Below are 18045 nucleotides of genomic sequence, written 5' to 3' on the forward strand. Positions count from 1 at the left end.
TCTTTGGAAGTTACATTAACTTTTTTAGACTACTATCACGGGTTCTGAAATTAGCTGCTTCACCAGAGGAAATGATGGTGACTTTATACCTAAGTCATAGTTTACTTTCTGAGAGGATGAGCCTATTTCCCCCAAATCACTCCAACTTCCTAAACTGATCTGTAAACATAATAACTTTAAACTTTGGAAATTAGAGCAGATTTAATGCTTTAAAAATGGTATTTATTAAGCACTTACTATTTGACAGGCTGGGGTATTTACAAGATAATCAGGTTGAAAACAGTCTATGTCCCACATGGAGCTTGCAGTCTTAATCCACATTTTACAGATGGGGTAACAGGTACAGTGAAGTTAAGTGAGTTTGCTGAAGGTCACACAGCAGACAAGTGGCTGAGCCGGGTTTAGAATCCAGGTCGACTGATTTCTAGGTTCTGACTTTCCATTCCAAAAGGCTATCTTTTTTCTTTATACCTATTTCTCAAGCAGAAATAAATAGCATGCTGTCCTAAGTAGGTTGATGACAAGTGAAAGAGAATTGAAAATATGAACTCTGTTTCACCATTGAAAATATGTTGGAAAGCTATCTCCTGTCTAACTTGTTTTTCACTATAGAAAGCTCAGCTTCTGATCATTATGAAAATTATTTTTTTTTAGCATCCACACAATATAGCCTTAAAATGGACAAGGGGTGGATTGCTGGCCTAGGGGTATTATTCTTGCTTTGGGTGTGTGAGGTCCCAGGTGCTCATCCTGGGCAAGTACAAGTTATTTTTTTTTTTATTTAGAGAAGCTGCCTGGCCTAGTGGCTAGAACATGGGTCCAGGAGTCAGAAGGACCTGGGTCCTGATCCTGTCTCCACTACTTGTCTGCTGTGTGACCCTGGGCAAGTCACTTCACTTCTCTGTGCCTCTTCCTTCATCTGTCAAATGGGGATTAAGATTGTGAGCCCTCATGTGGGACAGGGATTGTGTCCAACTCAATTTGCTTGTATCGATCCCAGCACTTAGTACAGTGCCTGACACATAGTAAGCACTTAACAAATAGCACAATTATTATTATTATTATTCTTTTGAAAAGCAAATTAAACAGACACATCTCATTAGGATCTTAAATCAGAAGTACACTATGCTTATGGGGCCAAACACTAAACAAGTTAGAAACAAAACATCTCATGACAATAAATACAATATTATCATTTTATATGCATTAAGGCATGTGTTTTGGGGAGGAAGATAAAAATGAAATGAGCTGGTGTCATTTAAACCATTTGCAGACTGAGGTGGGGAGAAAATGTCACTTCCTGTTACTTGGAGTTCTAGACTTCAGTATTTTATCGGGAAGGACCTACGTCAGGTTTATAAGTACCTTCCCCACATAGTAATTTTGACTGTAACCTCCTCAAACTCAGGGACCAAGACTTCAATTTTTTTTACCTTTTTATATGAAAGCCAAAAACAGTGTGTGTTCAATAAATGCTGCTATTGATGATGATAAAGTATGAAAAAGTATTATTTTAGGTTGTGTTTCAATAAAGGAATGTATCCATTTTGAAGTAGCATTTGATTAGGACATTGTGAAACATTGGATTTGTGTGTGTGGCATGCACCCTTAGAATCTGAAGATGTCTGTGGTTATAGTGAGATCTCTTCCATGAGGATAGATATGAAAGGAAAGATCTATCCATGACAAGCGCCCAACCCCAAACTGTCGGCACGTAAAGACTGTCCTTTGCCCCACTGATGCACTTATGCTTGCAGAAGCTCTCTTTGAATCCCTAGCTTAGCATCTAGATCTTTTCTGAAGCCTCTGCTCAAGGAAAACAATCTCCTGATTGCCCCCTGCCTGTTTCCTCCATAGAGGTGAAAATAAACCGAAATTGGCTAGAACACCACACTGGTCAGGCAATAAGTGTCACACTGTTGATGTTCCAGTATGTAAAGGGGGAGTTTTATTTTCTTTCCCTGGGGCCCAGGGCCAGATTGTGGTGTTTCAGGCAACCAGGTGGCCACCAGGAGTGCCATCAACTCCCAAGCTGAGCGATCATGGCTTCAGGCAGGGTTGGGTGGGGAAGAAGGGAGGTATGGGGGAGTAGCTGGAGTAGACATCAGGAGAAAGCCAGTCCACACTCCCACGTCTCCAGCTCTTCAGTTTCTCTCATCCACCTTCCCCTAGAACACCGGCTCACTATCTTTGGTGGTAATAAATGCCTCGCCTTCCTCCACTCAAAAATCATAATGATAATTGAGGAATTGCTTAAGCACTTATTATGTGTCAAGCACTATACTAAACTCAGGGGCAGTTGAAAGGTAGAAGAGCACCATGGCCCAAGGATAGAGGAGGGTCCTAGGACTCAGAAGGACATGGTCCTAATCCCGGCTCTGCCACTTGCCTGCTCTGTGACCTTGAGCAAGTCACTTCACTCCTCTGAGCCTCATTATCTCATCTGTAAAATGTGGATTGAGACTCTGAGCCTCATGTCGGTCATCACTGTGTCCAACCTGATTAGCTTGTAACTATCCCAGCACTTAATACAGTTCCTGGACATCGTAAGCAAAATTAACAAATATGATTTAAAGAAAAAAAAAAAGATAGGTCAGATACACCATGTTCCACATGGTGGGGTCATGGTCTAAGGGGCAGAGAGAACAGGTATCAGATCATAATTTTACAGATGAGGAAATTGAAGCACAGAAAATTTCAGTGACTTGCCCAGGATTACACATCAGGCAAGTGGCCTAGCCTCGATCAGAACCCTCCTCCATGCAGTGCCTAATTTTCATGCTGCTACTGCAGAGTACTCAGTTTGGACCGGGAAGGATAGAGAGTATGGAGGCTGGGCCACCATTCCAGTCTGGCTTCAGCAACGGGAGGGAGGGAGGGAGGGAGAGAGGGAAGGAAGAAGGGAAGTGTGAGGAGAAGAAGGAAGGGAGAGAAAGGGAAAGACAGAGGAAAAGAGAAGGGAGGGGAAGAGACTCTAGCTTCTAAGGATTGATGCCAGTAGAGCAATTTTCTCCAATTTCATAGTGCAATTTTCAGACCTGTGGTAACCCTGGCCACCTAGAACTCTCCTCCCCATCTCCACTTAAGCAAGGCCTTGTGGAAAGAGCATGGACCTGGGAGTCAGAGGACCTGGATTCTAATCCCAACTCTGCCATGTGCCTGCTGGGTAGCCTTGGGTAACTCACTAACTTCTCTGTGTCTCAGTTACCTCAATTGTGAAATGGAGATATGGAGATTCAGTGCCTGTTCTCCTTCCTGCTTAGACTGTGAGACCTTTGTAGGAGAGGGACTGTGTCTGACCTGATTATTCTGTATCTTCCTCAGTGTTTAGAACAGTGTTTGACACATAGTAAGCACTTAACAAATACCACAGATATCATTTCATTATTATTACTATTATTATTTTCAAGTCCAAGAAATCAGTTTCACTCCCTCACTGTTTCAGGGAAAAGAAGAGACACCAGGTCTCTGGGCCTTCCGAAGCACAAGCTCCAGGGAAGGGAGAAAGGGAGAAAGGGAGGGAGGGAAGCACCAGCTCCAGGGAAGGGAAGGAAAGCCCTATCTTCCAGGCTCAGGGTCTGTATGAATAGCTGCAACCCACTCCTGGCTCTGAGCAGCAGCCACTCTCTGCCTTGGTGCCAGCCCAGTGGCAACTTGAAACGACCCATCTGATAAAGGTTTTTTTATTTATTTTCTCACCCACTGCTCTGTCTGCTTCAGTTTCTCCAGAGAGCTCTACTCTACCACACTGTCTTTAGCTTCCCTGATTGTGTGTCCATTTCCAGATCACGAATCAGCAGTGGTGTGGGCATTATACTTGTACCTTTGGGAAACTCATTCACTCTGACAGCTTCAACTACCAACTCTTAGCTGATGATTTCCAAATCTACCTCTCCAGACTCAACCTCTTTCCTGCCCTGCAATCTCACATTTCCTCCTGCCTTCAGGCCTCTCTATATGGATGTCCTGCTGACATCTCAACTTAACATGTCTGAAAGAGAATTGTTCATTTTCCCTCCCAAGCCATGCATTCCCACTGACTTTCCTATCACTGTAGTCAACATCAGTCAATGAATAAGTCAATTAATCATATCTATTGAGAATTTACTCAGTGCAAAGCACTGTACTTAGCACTTGGGAGAGAACAATACAACAGAGTTGGTAGACGTTTCTTATTCACAAGAAGGCTACAGTCTGAAAGGGGAAATAGATAGTAATATAAATTATGGCTATCTACATAAATGCTGTGGGGCTGAGGGTGACATGAATATCAAGTGCTTTAAGGGTGATTATAACAATAAAAATGATAGTATTTGTTAAGCACTTACTATGTGCAAAGCACTGTTCTAAGCACTGGGGGGATACAAGGTGATTAGGTTGTTCCACGTGGGGCTCACAGTTTTAATCCCCATTTTACAGATGAGGTAACTGAGGCACAGAGAAGTTAAGTGACTTGCCCAAAGTCACACAGCTGGCAAGCGGCAGAGCCGGGATTAGAACCCATGACCTCTGACTCCCAAGCCCAGGCTCTTTCCACTGAGCCACACTGCTTCTCTATAGGACATAGTTGATGAAGAAGGGAGGGGGGGAGGAAAATGAGGGCTTAATCGGTGTCTTGGAAGAGATGGGATTTTAATAAGGCTTTATAAGTGGGGAGAGGGTGGTCTATTGTATGCGAATCAATCAATCAATCAACCTATCACTGCATGAAGTACTATATGATGTACTATATGGAAGAGTACAACAGAATTGGCAGACACATTCCCTGCCCACACCGAACCTGCAGTCTAGAGTGGGAGAGAGACATTAATATAAATGAATATGAAAGTGGAAGGAATTCCAGGGCATCAGGAGGAAATGTACACAGCCAAGGAGTTGATGACAAGAGAGATGAGATTGAAGTTTGGTGAGTAGGTTAGCATTAGAGGAGCTAAGGGTGCAGGCTGGGTTGTAGTAGAAAATCAGCAAGGTAAGGTGGGAGAAGGCAAGGTGACTGACTGCTTTAAAGCCTATTGTAAGGAGTTTCATTTCTGTTTGATGTGGAGGTGGGTGGGCAACCACCAGAAGTTCCTGAAGAGTGGGGAGTAGTGGACTAAACTTTTAATAAAAATGATCTGAGTAGCAGTGAAGAATGGACTGGAGTAGGGAGAGACAGGAGGCAGGGAGATAAATAAGGAGGCTGATGCTCTAGTCAGGGCAGGATGTGATCAGCATAGTAGCAGTTTGAATGGAGAGGAAAGGGCAGATTTTAACAGTGTTGTGAAGGTAGAACTGACAAGATTTAGTGACACACAGACGTAAGTGAAATGTGGGTTGAATGGGAGACATGGGTTGAGGATAATGCCCAGGTTATGGACTTGTGAAACAAGGAGGGTGGTGATGTTGTCTATAGTAGTGAGAAAATCAGGAGAGTACAGAATTTGGCTTAAGAATATGAAGAGTATTGTTTTGAACATGTTAAATTTGCATGTGTGATGTCTACAGGATATCCAAGAAAAGATGTCCTAAAGGCAGGAGGAAATGTGAGACTGCAGAGAAGGGGAGAGCTCACGGTTGGAGAGTTAGATTTGGGTTTCCATGACAGGTTAGCACATTTTGCATTGCAAAACATTAGTGAGGTGAATTCCATCAAGATGATATGATAAGTGGGAGAGTTATAATGGCTAGTGAAGCAGCGTGACTTCGGGGAAAGAGCACGAGCTTGGGAGTCAGAGGTCATGGATTCTAATTCTGGCTCCACCACTTATCGTCTATGTGACTTTGGGCAAGATACTTAAATTCTCTGTGCCTCAGTTTCCTCATCTGGAAAATGGGGATTAAATCTGTGAGCCCCATGTGGGGCAACCTGATTACCTTGTATCTACCCCAGTGCTTAGAACAGCGCTTGGCACATAGTAAGCACTTCTCAAATACCATTGTTATTATTATTATTAGGGATCTATCAGCTCATAGTTCCTATTACAAAGTCACCCAGTTTTCTAAGCAGGAGCCTCATGTCCTCCCTTTGGCCTGGAACTCCCTCCCCCTTACTACTACTCTTCCTATTTTCAAAGCTTCCTCCAAGAAGCCTTCCTTGACTAAGCTCTCATTTACTATTTGCCCTCCCTTGGGTATTATCTATGTACTTGGTCTGTACCACTCAAACCTCATGATTCTTTCCCAACCACAGCCTTATATCATCTTTAAATACTTGGTTACATTGATACTCACCTTGTCCCGGCCCCAAAGCACTTATGAACATATTCTACTCCACCATAAATTACAGTACCCATCTTCCCCACTAAACTGTAAGCTCTTTTTCTCATGGCATTTGTTAAATGTTTACTATGTGCCAGGCACTCTTCTAAGTGCTGGGAAAGATGCAAGATAAATAGGTTGCACACAGTCCATGTCCTATATGGGGCTCACATTTATAATCCACATTTTGCAGATGTGGCAACTGAGGCACAGAGATACTGAGTTGCCCAAGATCGCACAGAGAACAAGTGGCAGAGCCAGAATTAGAACCCAGGTCTTCTGTCTCCCAGGCCGATGCTCTTTCCTCTAGGCTATGCTGCTTCCCCTTGAGGGCAGGAGTCATGCCTACCAAATGTATTTTACTGTACTCTCTCAAGTACTTAGCACATTGCTCTGCACACAGTAAGCACTGAACAAATATCATTGATTGACTGATTGATGTGCATGGGTCTCACAGAAGGATGGAAACTAACAGATAATCACCCTAGGTTTTTAGGCATACAAACCTACTCTCACCTCCAAACTCTTAGTATTCGAGGGTTCATTGATGGGAGTCACCAGGCTCAGTACTCTGGCTTTCACATGGGCCTCATTTTCCCTTCATCCACTAGCCATGACGAGAATCCAAAGGGTGAGCAAAAATCAAGAACTGTGGGGACCTGGGAGGTGGGGGGAGTCTTTGAGGAATGTTGGGGAAGATGGGCCCTTTCAGGGTCGCACCTAGAGAGTTTCCAGTACTCTACCACTCTTGACTATGAGAGGGAGAGTTGTTCATTCATTGAATCGTATTTATTGGGTGCTTACTTTGTGCAAAGCACTGTACTAAGCACTTGGAAAGTACAATTTGTCAAAACAAAGCAAGTGGACCGGCATCAATTGTATCAATGTCAATTAATAGAATTATTGATATAAACATGTCATTAATAAAATAAATAGAATAATAAATATGTACATATATACACAAGTGCTGTGGGGAGGAGAGGGGAGTAGACCAGAGGTGGGGGAATAGGAGCAATTAGGGAGGGAAGGAGGAGCAGAGGAAAGGGGGCGTTCAGTTTGGGAAGGTTTTCTGGAGAAGGTGAGGTTTCAGTAGGGCTTTGAAGGGGGGAAGTGTGTTAATTTGGCAGATGTGAGGAAGGAGGGCATTCCAGGCCAGAGGTAGGACAAGGGCCAAGGGCCAATGGTGGGACAGGCGAGAACGAGGTGCAGTGAGGAGGTTAGCTGCAGAGGAGCAGAGTGTGAGGGCTGGGCTGTAGAAGGAGAGAAGGGATGTGAGGTAGGAGGGGGCAAGGTAATGAAGAACTTTGAAGCCAAAGCATATCCATTCCATTATTACTCTGGTCAATGGCTAGTGAGTGGAAGGCAATCTGCTTCAAGTCAAAACTCACTTGTGCTGGGCAGCAGCAGCATGGGAAAGAGTTGAGGGCAGAAATTCAAGTTTACTGCATGGAAGGAGGCAAAGGTCAACCACCTCTGCATTTTTGCCAAGAAAACTCTATGGATACACTCCCTGAATGATTGCAGAGGAAGGTGGGATGTTCTGGGAGAGATGTGTCCATGGCGTCCCTCTGGGTCGGAGACGGCTCGACGGCATAAGAGAAGACAAGGGGAAGATGGACTGTGAGCTTAGAGTGGGGAAAATCAGAAGACTACCCCCGATCCCAAGGACTGTCCTCAATAAAGATGGTGACTATTCATGGAAAGTAAACGCTTCTTACTTTCCTAGTGATTACCTCCTCAATCAATCAATGATGCTTACTGGCTACTTATTGTGTGCAAGGCACTGCACTAAATGCCTGAAAGAGGCCAATACAACAGAGTTGGTAGACACATCCCCTTCCCATAAGGAGTTTAGTCATACCTTTCATCATACTCTGCTCTCTGGTCTGATGGACTGAAGCTTTGGGCTCAACAAGTCTTTCCTGCTAGCGGATAAAGATTTTGTCCATCTTTCTGAAGTAGAAATTGAAGGCTTCCATGTTCTCTAAAAAATCATTCTTTGTACATCTCCCCACTCCTTAAGTGCTTCCAATGCTTGTCCATCCATCTCTGTATCAAACAAGAACACCTCACCATCAGAGTCAAGCCACTCCCTCAGATTCAGCTCTCTTCCTCCTACTTCTCAGTTCTCTCCCATTAAAACCTAGTTCAAGCACTTTACTCCTATAATATCAACTACCCCTGTCTCTCAGCTCAGAGAGCTTGGGAGTCAGAGGTCCCAGATGAGGAAACTGAGGCACAGAGAATTTAAGTATCTTGCCCAAAGTCACATAGACGATAAGTGGTGGAGCCAGAATTAGAATCCATGACCTCTGACTCCCAAGCTCGTGCTCAGACCAGCACTTCACTATCTTCAAAGCCCTAGTGAATTCAAATCTCTCAGGAGCCTTCTCAGACTCAGCCCTCATCCCCTAACCCTATTTTTGTTCCCTGTTGTCATTTTTCACAAGCATTTCACTCCCTAAATTCTTAGGTACTGCCTAACATCCCCAGGCCCACAGCACTTATGTACATATCCTTATGTTCGGGCCCTTCCCTTATCTGTAATCTCTTTTATGGTCTGCATCTCCTAATAGATAATAAGCTCTGTATGTGTTTACCAACTCTATTGTACGGTAATAATAATAATAGTAACAGTGGTGCATGTTAATAATAATGATAATGATGACATTTGTTAAGCGCTTACTATGTGCAAAGCACTGTTCTAAGCTCTGGAGAGGAGACAAGGTGATCAGGTTGTTCCACATGGGGCTCACAGTCTTAATCTCCATTTTACAGATGAGGTAACTGAGGCACAGAGAAGTTAAGTGATTTGCCCAAAGTCCCACAGCTGACAGGCAGCTGAGCCGACATTTGAACCCATGATCTCTGACTCCCAAGCCCATGCTATTTACACTGAGTCATGCTGCTTCTCTTTTAGTGTTAAGCACCAGTAAGTGTTAAGTACTTACTTTGTGCCAAGCACTGTATTAAGCACGTGGGTAGATACAAATCAGGTTGGACACAGTTCCTGTCCCACATGGTACTCATATTCTCAATACTCTACCAAGTTCTTAGTAGAGTATTCTGTAAAAGGTAAGCAATCAGGAAATGCCATTGATTGATATTGATATTGATATCAATTGGGTGAATTGATTGATTCACCCTCCATTTTAAACTGCAAGTCCAACATGGGACAGTTGCAGTCCCTGTCTGTGTACAATCTGCTTATCTCTAATCTACTGCAGCGATTAGTACAGGGCTTGGCACATACAAAGACCTTAATAAATACTATAAAAAAAGGAACAAGGTTGTCCCTAAGGAGGGACAGGCTTGGAGCAAGTCACTGGACGAGGGAAGGAGAGTTTTGAATAGAACTATTTCTGATCCAGAAATTCGGCCCTTAAATTCACCCTCTACCTCTACAACTAGCCTCTAGAAAATCAGGCTTCCAGGCAGGTGGTCCTACTCCAAGAGCAAAAAAGGATTAATCTAGCAATCAGTGGCATTCACTGAGCACTTAATGTGCATACAGCCTTGTCCTAAATGCTTGGGAGAGTATAGAGCAGCAGACTTACTAGACTTGCTCCCTGCCCAAAAGGAGCTTACAGGCTAGAGAAGGAGACAGACATTACAAAATCTGCAGAGAGGAGAAATGGCAGAGTATAAAATTCTCTCCATAAGTGCTTTGGGGATGAGGGTAGGGTGAATATCAAGCATTCAAGGGGTATAGATCTAATGCATAGATGACACAGAGAGGAGGGCAATCATATTTATTGAGTGCTTACTATGCGCAGGGAACTGCATATGCTCTTGGGAGAGTCCAATATAACGATACAACAGATACAGTCTAGATGAAATGAAGACTTAATCTGGGAAGGACCCTTGGAGGAGATGAGGCTTTCGAAGGGTTTTGGAGGTGGGAAGAATAATAGACTGGGTTTTGGAGGTGGGAAGAATAATAGACTACCAGATATACAGGGGTGAAAGTGTCTAGGCTAAGGGTCCTGGGGTAATTTCCCTGATCCACACTATCCCAGGAGCAGAGACAGTCACAAGGCAAATGACAAATAGACAATTTCAATCCAGAAATTCAGGGGCTACCATCCACAGCAACTCCTAAATCATTCTTTTTAAAAAGCCACACTATGGAAAAGTGTTTAACTAAGTGTATTTTTAGCAACATGAATGTCTTTACACTAACATTCTAAAGAAGTAGAACTTCAATTATGGCCCTGACTCCTCTCATATTTGATATTTTGGATACCCCTGATTATAATATAATTGTTTACCTACTGTACATCAAGGTATATATTAGCTGTGAATTGTCTTAAAGAGTTTTAACGGGACATAGGATCAGAAAGACAATAACCCCAACAAAGCATATCATCACTTAACATCTTTCACAAGTTAGAATGAAAGACAGCCCACTTTTCTGAATTCTTCATAAAATAAGAGCCTACTGATTCTCAGCCTTTATTTTGAATCCAATATTCTGAGGGAGTAATGAAGCAAAGTGGAGAGTGGTTTATATATTAGCAACAGATTAATGACACACTAAGTAAGAAGCTCAATGTTAGTAACTTCAGAAATTGTGTTCCAGTGTCTTCAAAATTGGAATTCTATTGTCAAATAGCTTAGTCTACAAATTTAGAATTAGAATAACAAACAAAAATGTTCCAAATCTTCTAGTAAATATAAAGGCCTCAATTACTTTTCAGAACCTTTACATGTAAACAGACTTTAAAAAAGAATTAGCATTTCCCTGCAACATTGAACACACACAAAGAAAATCCTTCCATCAATCTACAAGCATCAGGAAGTGAACTGACATATTTAGAACTGTGAAGTCATAATTTTGTCAAAGCTTACTGGATTTGATTCATTTCACCCCATACCTAGCGCATTGTTCTGGGATGCTCTGATGGTTTCAGAGGTTATGGTCTCCTCTCAGGTCTTTGAGAACTTGGCCGATGCTTCCAAGCCTCAGAATTTAGTGGTGGGAGCCATATCAGTAGAAGGCTGGAGTCTGAAAGGTCTAGTTAGAGATATGAAAATTCCTGAAACAAAAACCTTCCCCAATTGGGACCGACCAACTAAAACCCAGACTGCCTATTGTAAAATTCAACAATGGCCATCCTCCTAGCTGACAAGATGGAGGGATCCAACCTGGTCTCTCTCTTAGCCACTGTGGATTTACAGAGCAGGGAAGATGCAACATCTTTTTCCTTGCTGGAGGGTAATAGCTCTGGGCTGAGGCCTCGGTAGGCCTGACAAGCTGCTTCTTTTAAAACTCTGTTGAGGAATTTCCATTTTTTAGAGTTGACTCTCTCAAAGAACTAGGAATTTACTGTAAGATTTGGGTTTCTAATCAAATGAGGGATCTGGGAGTGTCCATGGTCCTGGAGCTAAGGTTTGTGTGCAAGAGGTTAATTTTTAGGATTTCATGAAAAAATAACATATAATTTTGTACGCCTCAACCTTCTGCTTGAGTCAGATAAGAAGTCTACAGGAAACCCTGCTCAAATCTGTAGGGTTTTCCCCCACATAGATGATGTAGCAGGAGACAGAGATGCTGCACATTCAGGAACTGGTTCTGAGTAAAGGACCAGAGATAGGGTTAACTTAAAGTTAGAGAAGATGGCCGTCGTGGAGCTCATTTTGTTTATCCAGAATCCAGGCAAGTTCAGGGAGGATTTGTCTGGGAGACCTACACAGAGAGCCAGGGAGTGGCAGAGACCTTCATCTCAGTGGGTTGGAGCAAGTACTCTTGAGGGAAGTGAAATAAATCAATCGGTGGTATTTATTGAGCACCTACTGTGTGCAGAGCACTGTACTAAACACTTGGAAGAGTAGAAGCCGCAAGACATAATAATGTTGGTATTTGTTAAGCGCTTACTATGTGCAGAGCACTGTTCTAAGCGCTGGGGTAGATCCAAGGTAATCAGGTTGTCCCACATGAGACTCACAGTCTCGATCTTCATTTTACAGATGAGGTAACTGAGGCACAGAGAAGTGAAGTGACTTGCCCACAGTCACACAGCTGACAAGTGGCAGAGCCGGGAGTCGAACTCATGACCTCTGACTCCGAAGCCCAGGGTCTTTCCACTGAGCCACGCTGCTTCCCTATCCACTATCCACATAGTGGATAGAGCACAGGCCTGGGAGTCAGAAGGTTATGGGTTCTAATCTGGGTCTGCTACTTGTTGCTGTGTGACCTTGGGCAAGCCACTTAACTTCCCTCAGTTACCTCATCTGTAAAATGGAGATCGAGACTGTGAGTCCCATGTGAGACAGGGGCTGGGTCCCACCCTATTACCTTGCACTTAATACGGTGCCTGGCACACAGTAAGCACTTAACAAATACCATAATTACTAATTATTATTATTACAACACATTTGGTAGATAAGGTTCCCTGCCCACAAGGAGTTTACTGTCTAGAGAGGGAGACAGGCGTTAATATAAATAAATGAATTACGATTATATGCGTAAGTGCTGCAGGACTGAGGGTGGGTACATATTAAGACTGTGTGAGACAGGGACTGTGTCCAACCTGATTTGCTTATATCCACCCCACCGCTTAGTACAGTGCCTAACACACAGTAAGCACTTAACAAATACCAGAATTATTATAATTATTATTATACAAATTCATTCATTCATTCAATAGTATTTATTGAGCACTTACTATGTGCAGAGTACTGTACTAAGCGCTTGGAATGTACAAATTGGCAACAGATAGAGACAGTCCCTGCCCATTGATGGTCTTACAGTCTAATTGGGGGAGACAGACAAAAACAATAGCAATAAATAGAATCAAGGGGATGTACATCTCATTAAAACAATAGCAATAAATAGAATCAAGGTGATGTACATCTCATTAACAAAATAAACAGGGTAATAAAAATATATGCTATTGAACAGACGAGCACAGTGCTGAGGTGAGGGGAAGGGAGAGGGGGAGGAGCAGAGGGAAAGTGAGGGAAAAGGGGGCTTATCTGAGGGGAGGTGAAGGGGGGTAGAGAGGCAGCAGAGGGAGCAAAGGGAAAAAGGAAGGCCTCTTGGAGGAGGTGAGCTCTAAGTAGGACTTTGAAGAGGGGAAGAGAATTAGTTTGGCGGAGGTGAGGAGGGAGGGCATTCCAGGACCTTGGGAGGCCGTGGGCCAGAGGTCAACAGCAGGATAGGTGTGAACAGGGGACGGTGAGGAGGTGAGCGGCAGAGGAGTGGGCAGTAGAAAAAGAGAAGGGAGGAGAGGTAGGAGGGGGCAAGGTGATGGAGAGCCTTGAAGCCCAGAGTGAGAAGTTTTGTTTCGTGCAGAGGTTGATAGGCAACCACTGGAGGTTTTTAAAAAGGGGAGTGACATACCCAGAGCATTTCTGCAGGAAGATGAGCCGGGCAGCAGAGTGAAGAATAGACTGGAGTGGGGAGAGACAGGAGGAAGGGAGATCAGAGAGAAGGCTGACACAATAATCCAGCCGGGATATTATGAGAGCCTATAGCAGTAAGATAGCCGTTTGGGTGGAGAGGAAAGGGCGGACCTTGGCGATATTATAAAGGTGAGACTGGCAGGTTGCATAGGAGAACCAGAAGGAAGAGGTAGTGGGGAGAAGAGACCTTAACTGGGGAAGGCCTCTTGGAGGGGATATGATTTTAATAGGGCTTTGAAGGTGGGAAGAATGGTGGTTCATCAAATGAGGAGGGGGAGGGAGTTCCAGGCTTCAAGAAGTCCATGGGCAAAAGGTGACTTAGATGGGATTGAGATATACTGAGTAAATTGGCATTAGAGGATTGAAGTGTACTGACTGGACTGTAGTTGAAAATCAGCAAGGGGAGGTGGGGCTGGGCCTCGGGGGTGCCAATTTAATGTTTTAAAGCCAATGGCGATGAGTTTCTGTTTGATGTGGAGGAGGGGCAGCCACTGAGGGTTCGGGAGCAGGAAAAAGTGGACTGAACTTTGTTTTAGAAAAACTGAAACAGGAAGCAAAGTATGCACTAGGGAGACGGGAGGCTGGGAGATCAGTGAGGAGGCTGATACAGTAATCAAGGTGGGGTAGGATAAGTGCTTAGATCAGCATGGTAGCAATTTGGATGGAGAAGAAAGGGCAGATTTTAGCAATGGCAAGGTAGAATTGACATGATTCGGTGACTGATTGAATGTCTTGTGTTGAACGAGAGAGATGAGTCAAGTATAATGCCAAGGTTATGGGTTTTTGAGATTGGGAACATAGAAGTGTTGTCTACAGTGCTGGAAAACACAAGAAACACAATGAACCCCTAACTAAAGGAAAGACTGAATTATTTACAAATTTCTGTTTTATGTTCTTTCTGACAAGTGTAGAGTTCTCTTTTAGTTTGCTGCTGGTGGTGAGAATGCATCCATTTATGTGCGTCTTAGAAAGAATTGCACACTTTTGCCAAGAAAAAAGAAAATGACCCACTGCCATTCAGGTGAGAATTGCTCAGGCACCAAAGAGTAAATGGGAAAAGATGTAGCTTAACACCAGCAGGACAAGGACGAGAGATGCTTTTGCAGTAGTGGGGATGAGTTACTCTGGTCCATCCATCAGTCAATCAATCAATGGTATTTGCTGAGCACTTACTATGTTCAGAGCACTGTACTAAGTGCTTCGGAGAGTACAGTGAAACAGAGTTGATAGATACGTTCCCTACCCACAATGAATTTGCAATCTAGAGGGGAAAACAGACATCAACATAAATGAGTAAATTACAAATATGTATATAAGTACTGTGGGGCTGAGAGAGGGATGAATAAAGGGTGAAAATCCTAGTACCAGCATGATGTAGAAGGGAGAAGCACCTGGTCTAGTGGATAGAGTGCAGGCCTGGGAGCCAGGAGGACCTGGGTTCAAATCCTAGCTCACCATTTGTCTGCTGTGTGACCTTGGGGAAGTCACTCAACTGCTCTGTGTCTCAGTTACCTCATTGGTAAAATGGAGATTAAGACTGTGAGCTCCAAGTGGAACAGATGAACTTTTCCTGGGATTCCAGCCTTTCCAGAAGACAGGCTGTGTTTTTTCTGGTGTTCTTGGCACAGGGCTTTTCCAGTTGTGCCTTTTTCTGCGATGCCAGGGGCCCTGCTGACAAGCAATGATTCTCTAGGCATTCTGGGAGATTACTTCTGATTCTTCATCAGTTTCATTATCCTGCTTTTTGAAGTGGCCCTACTAGCAGTGATAGGTAACACCATTAAGGAGAGCATACATGATGAGGATAGAAAAGCTGCATGGCCTAGTGGAAAGAGTATGGTCCTGGAAGTCAGATGACCTGTATTCTAATTCTACCTTTGCCAAATGCTTGCTGTGTGACTTTGGGCAAGTCACTTAACTTCTCTGTGCTTCAATCCTCCTCTTCTCCTTCCTACTTACTGTAAGCCCCATACAGGACAGAGCCTGTGTCCAACCTAATGCATTTGTATCTACCCCAGTGTTTAGAACAGTGTTTAACACATGGTAAATGCTTAACAAATGCCATTAAAAATTGCCCTTAATTCTCTTGGGTGTAAAAGTTAGAATTGGGATTGGGACAATTGGGATGATTCTTATTGTTATCTTCCTTATGCAATTTTGCATTTCATTTCATTTAGTTGGACTTGACATTTAAATGTAGAATTCAGAAGGTAGAACTTCAGGAATGATTGCCTTTGTTTACGAATACATTCTGCATTTTGGCTAATGGGGAGTTCCCCAGGTGAAACAAGATTTAAAGGTCTTTGTGTTATTTTGATATCATGGTAAGAAGGTGAAAGAATTCTAGCTCAAATTACATCTTAAAATTAAATTACATCTCTGAGAGGCAGTATGGCCTGGTTCAAGGTTAGGAATAAGGAGATCTGCCCTCTAGTCTATGTTCCATCACTTTGCTATTGTGTGACCTTGGGCAAGTCACTACCCTCTCTGGGCCCCAGTTTCCTCATCTATAAAATGGAGCTAAAATGCATGCTCTCCTTATCCCTGAGATTCTGAGTCCTGGGTGGGACAGGAACTGCATAGTAATAATAATTGTTGTATTTGTTGCACACCTAAATAGGCTAAGCATTGTACTAAATTCTGAGGTAGGTACAAGATAATCAGTTCAGAAAATCCCTGTCTCATATGAGGCTCACATTTTTAGTAGGAGAGAGAACAGCTACTGAGTCACTATTTCACAAATGGAGAAACTAAGGCACAGAACAGTGAAGTGACTTGCTCAAGATCACATGGCAGGCAAGTGTCAGAGTCAGGACTAGAATCCAGGTCCCATGATTCCTCAGACTGTGTTCGTTCCACTAAGCTATGATGATGGTGTATCTACCCCAGCATTTAGTACACTGTGAAAGGGCTTAACACATACCATAAAACAATTATTATAACTGAAACCATAGCATCTCCGTCTTGAACACTGGATGCTCATATTTTTGAACACCCATTGAAGTATAACTTCCAATTTACTTTTGAACAAGTTCGGCGAAGACATTCAGCAATTGATCTATACTACTTGCTCACTCCCAGTCCTGTTGTACATGCTTATGATTGGTTACATTTTGTCAATCAATCAATGGTATTTATTGATCACTCACTGTGTGCAGAGCTCTGTACTAAGTTCCACTGTGCCCTTTTTTTTCAGGGCCCAGTGGATTCTGACCTACATTTCTCCTTTGCTCAGGATTAATCCCCAAAAATGCAATTCTCAAATTTTAAGACTTTTTTCTTAACTCCCCTCTCCATTCAACAATTCAGCCATCCTTGAATGCAATCTAACCTTTGCATCTTTGAATGCAATCTAACCTACTGTCACCTTTATGCTATTATACTCAATCCTCCATTTTCATCTTACATAAACCTACATTTTCTCCCTGTTTGCACTTGAGTAGAATAAACTTGTGTTTCTTAATCCTGTAAAATTACCCAGTTGAATGTATGCTTCCTGGTTTACCCCTAATTGGTGTACGTAAACATTACCCCACTTTTAACATTAAAACTATTTTTTTCCATCTCAGTTTGAATTCTGGGATACACTGCAATAGAAATGAAAATGATTGTTATACTGTATTGACTCACCTAAAGATAAAAGTGTGAGGACCACAATTTCATGTAATAAATAATCATGCCTTTGAATGCAGCATCTTTCAGAGGCTGTAATGTTGTGAATAGAGTAATAGAATGTCCTTGACATGGTTATTCAAAAACTTTGGTGTGCTGTTAACTCTCCTCTAGAAGTAAGTAGGAAAGAGATTACAGAAAGCTTGCAGCATCAGCATGACTCTATAGATTTAGGATGACTAAAGTTACCATCTGCACCAGGAAATTCCTCCAAAGAGCCAAAAATCTGCACTGGCAATATAAAGCAGAAATCTGCCACCAAATACTGCTTCTTCAACAGAACATTGCAAAAGAGACAAAGAAATAAGAACACAGATCATGGAAATCAGCAGATGGTTTGGCAGAGTGCTGGGTTGAGAGCATTGTCAGATCAGGATTTTATTCTAGAAATACCATAGAGTCTATAGAGAAGTAAGTTGAACTTATTATGAGCCTGAGAATGCAATGGACCTGCCTCAAATATCACATTTATTATGTAAACTGGTACCATCAGCACTATTTTGAGCCATGCTTTTGAGCAATTGGCAAGCCAAGATTTTCAAGGAGGAGTTGGTAGCAGGAAACCATCACTTTATTTTATCAGCCCTGAAACGACTCTTCTCATTCCAATGCAAATCCCCTGAGATGGGTCAAGGCATTGAGTGGACAGCAGCAGAATACCTAAGCCCTGAACTCAGCTGATGGGGGGAGACCAGAGAAATATGATCTAAGAAATGCTTTCGCTGTTCT

The sequence above is a fragment of the Ornithorhynchus anatinus genome, chromosome 5, assembly GCF_004115215.2.
Source record: "Ornithorhynchus anatinus isolate Pmale09 chromosome 5, mOrnAna1.pri.v4, whole genome shotgun sequence".
NCBI lineage: Eukaryota > Metazoa > Chordata > Mammalia > Monotremata > Ornithorhynchidae > Ornithorhynchus > Ornithorhynchus anatinus.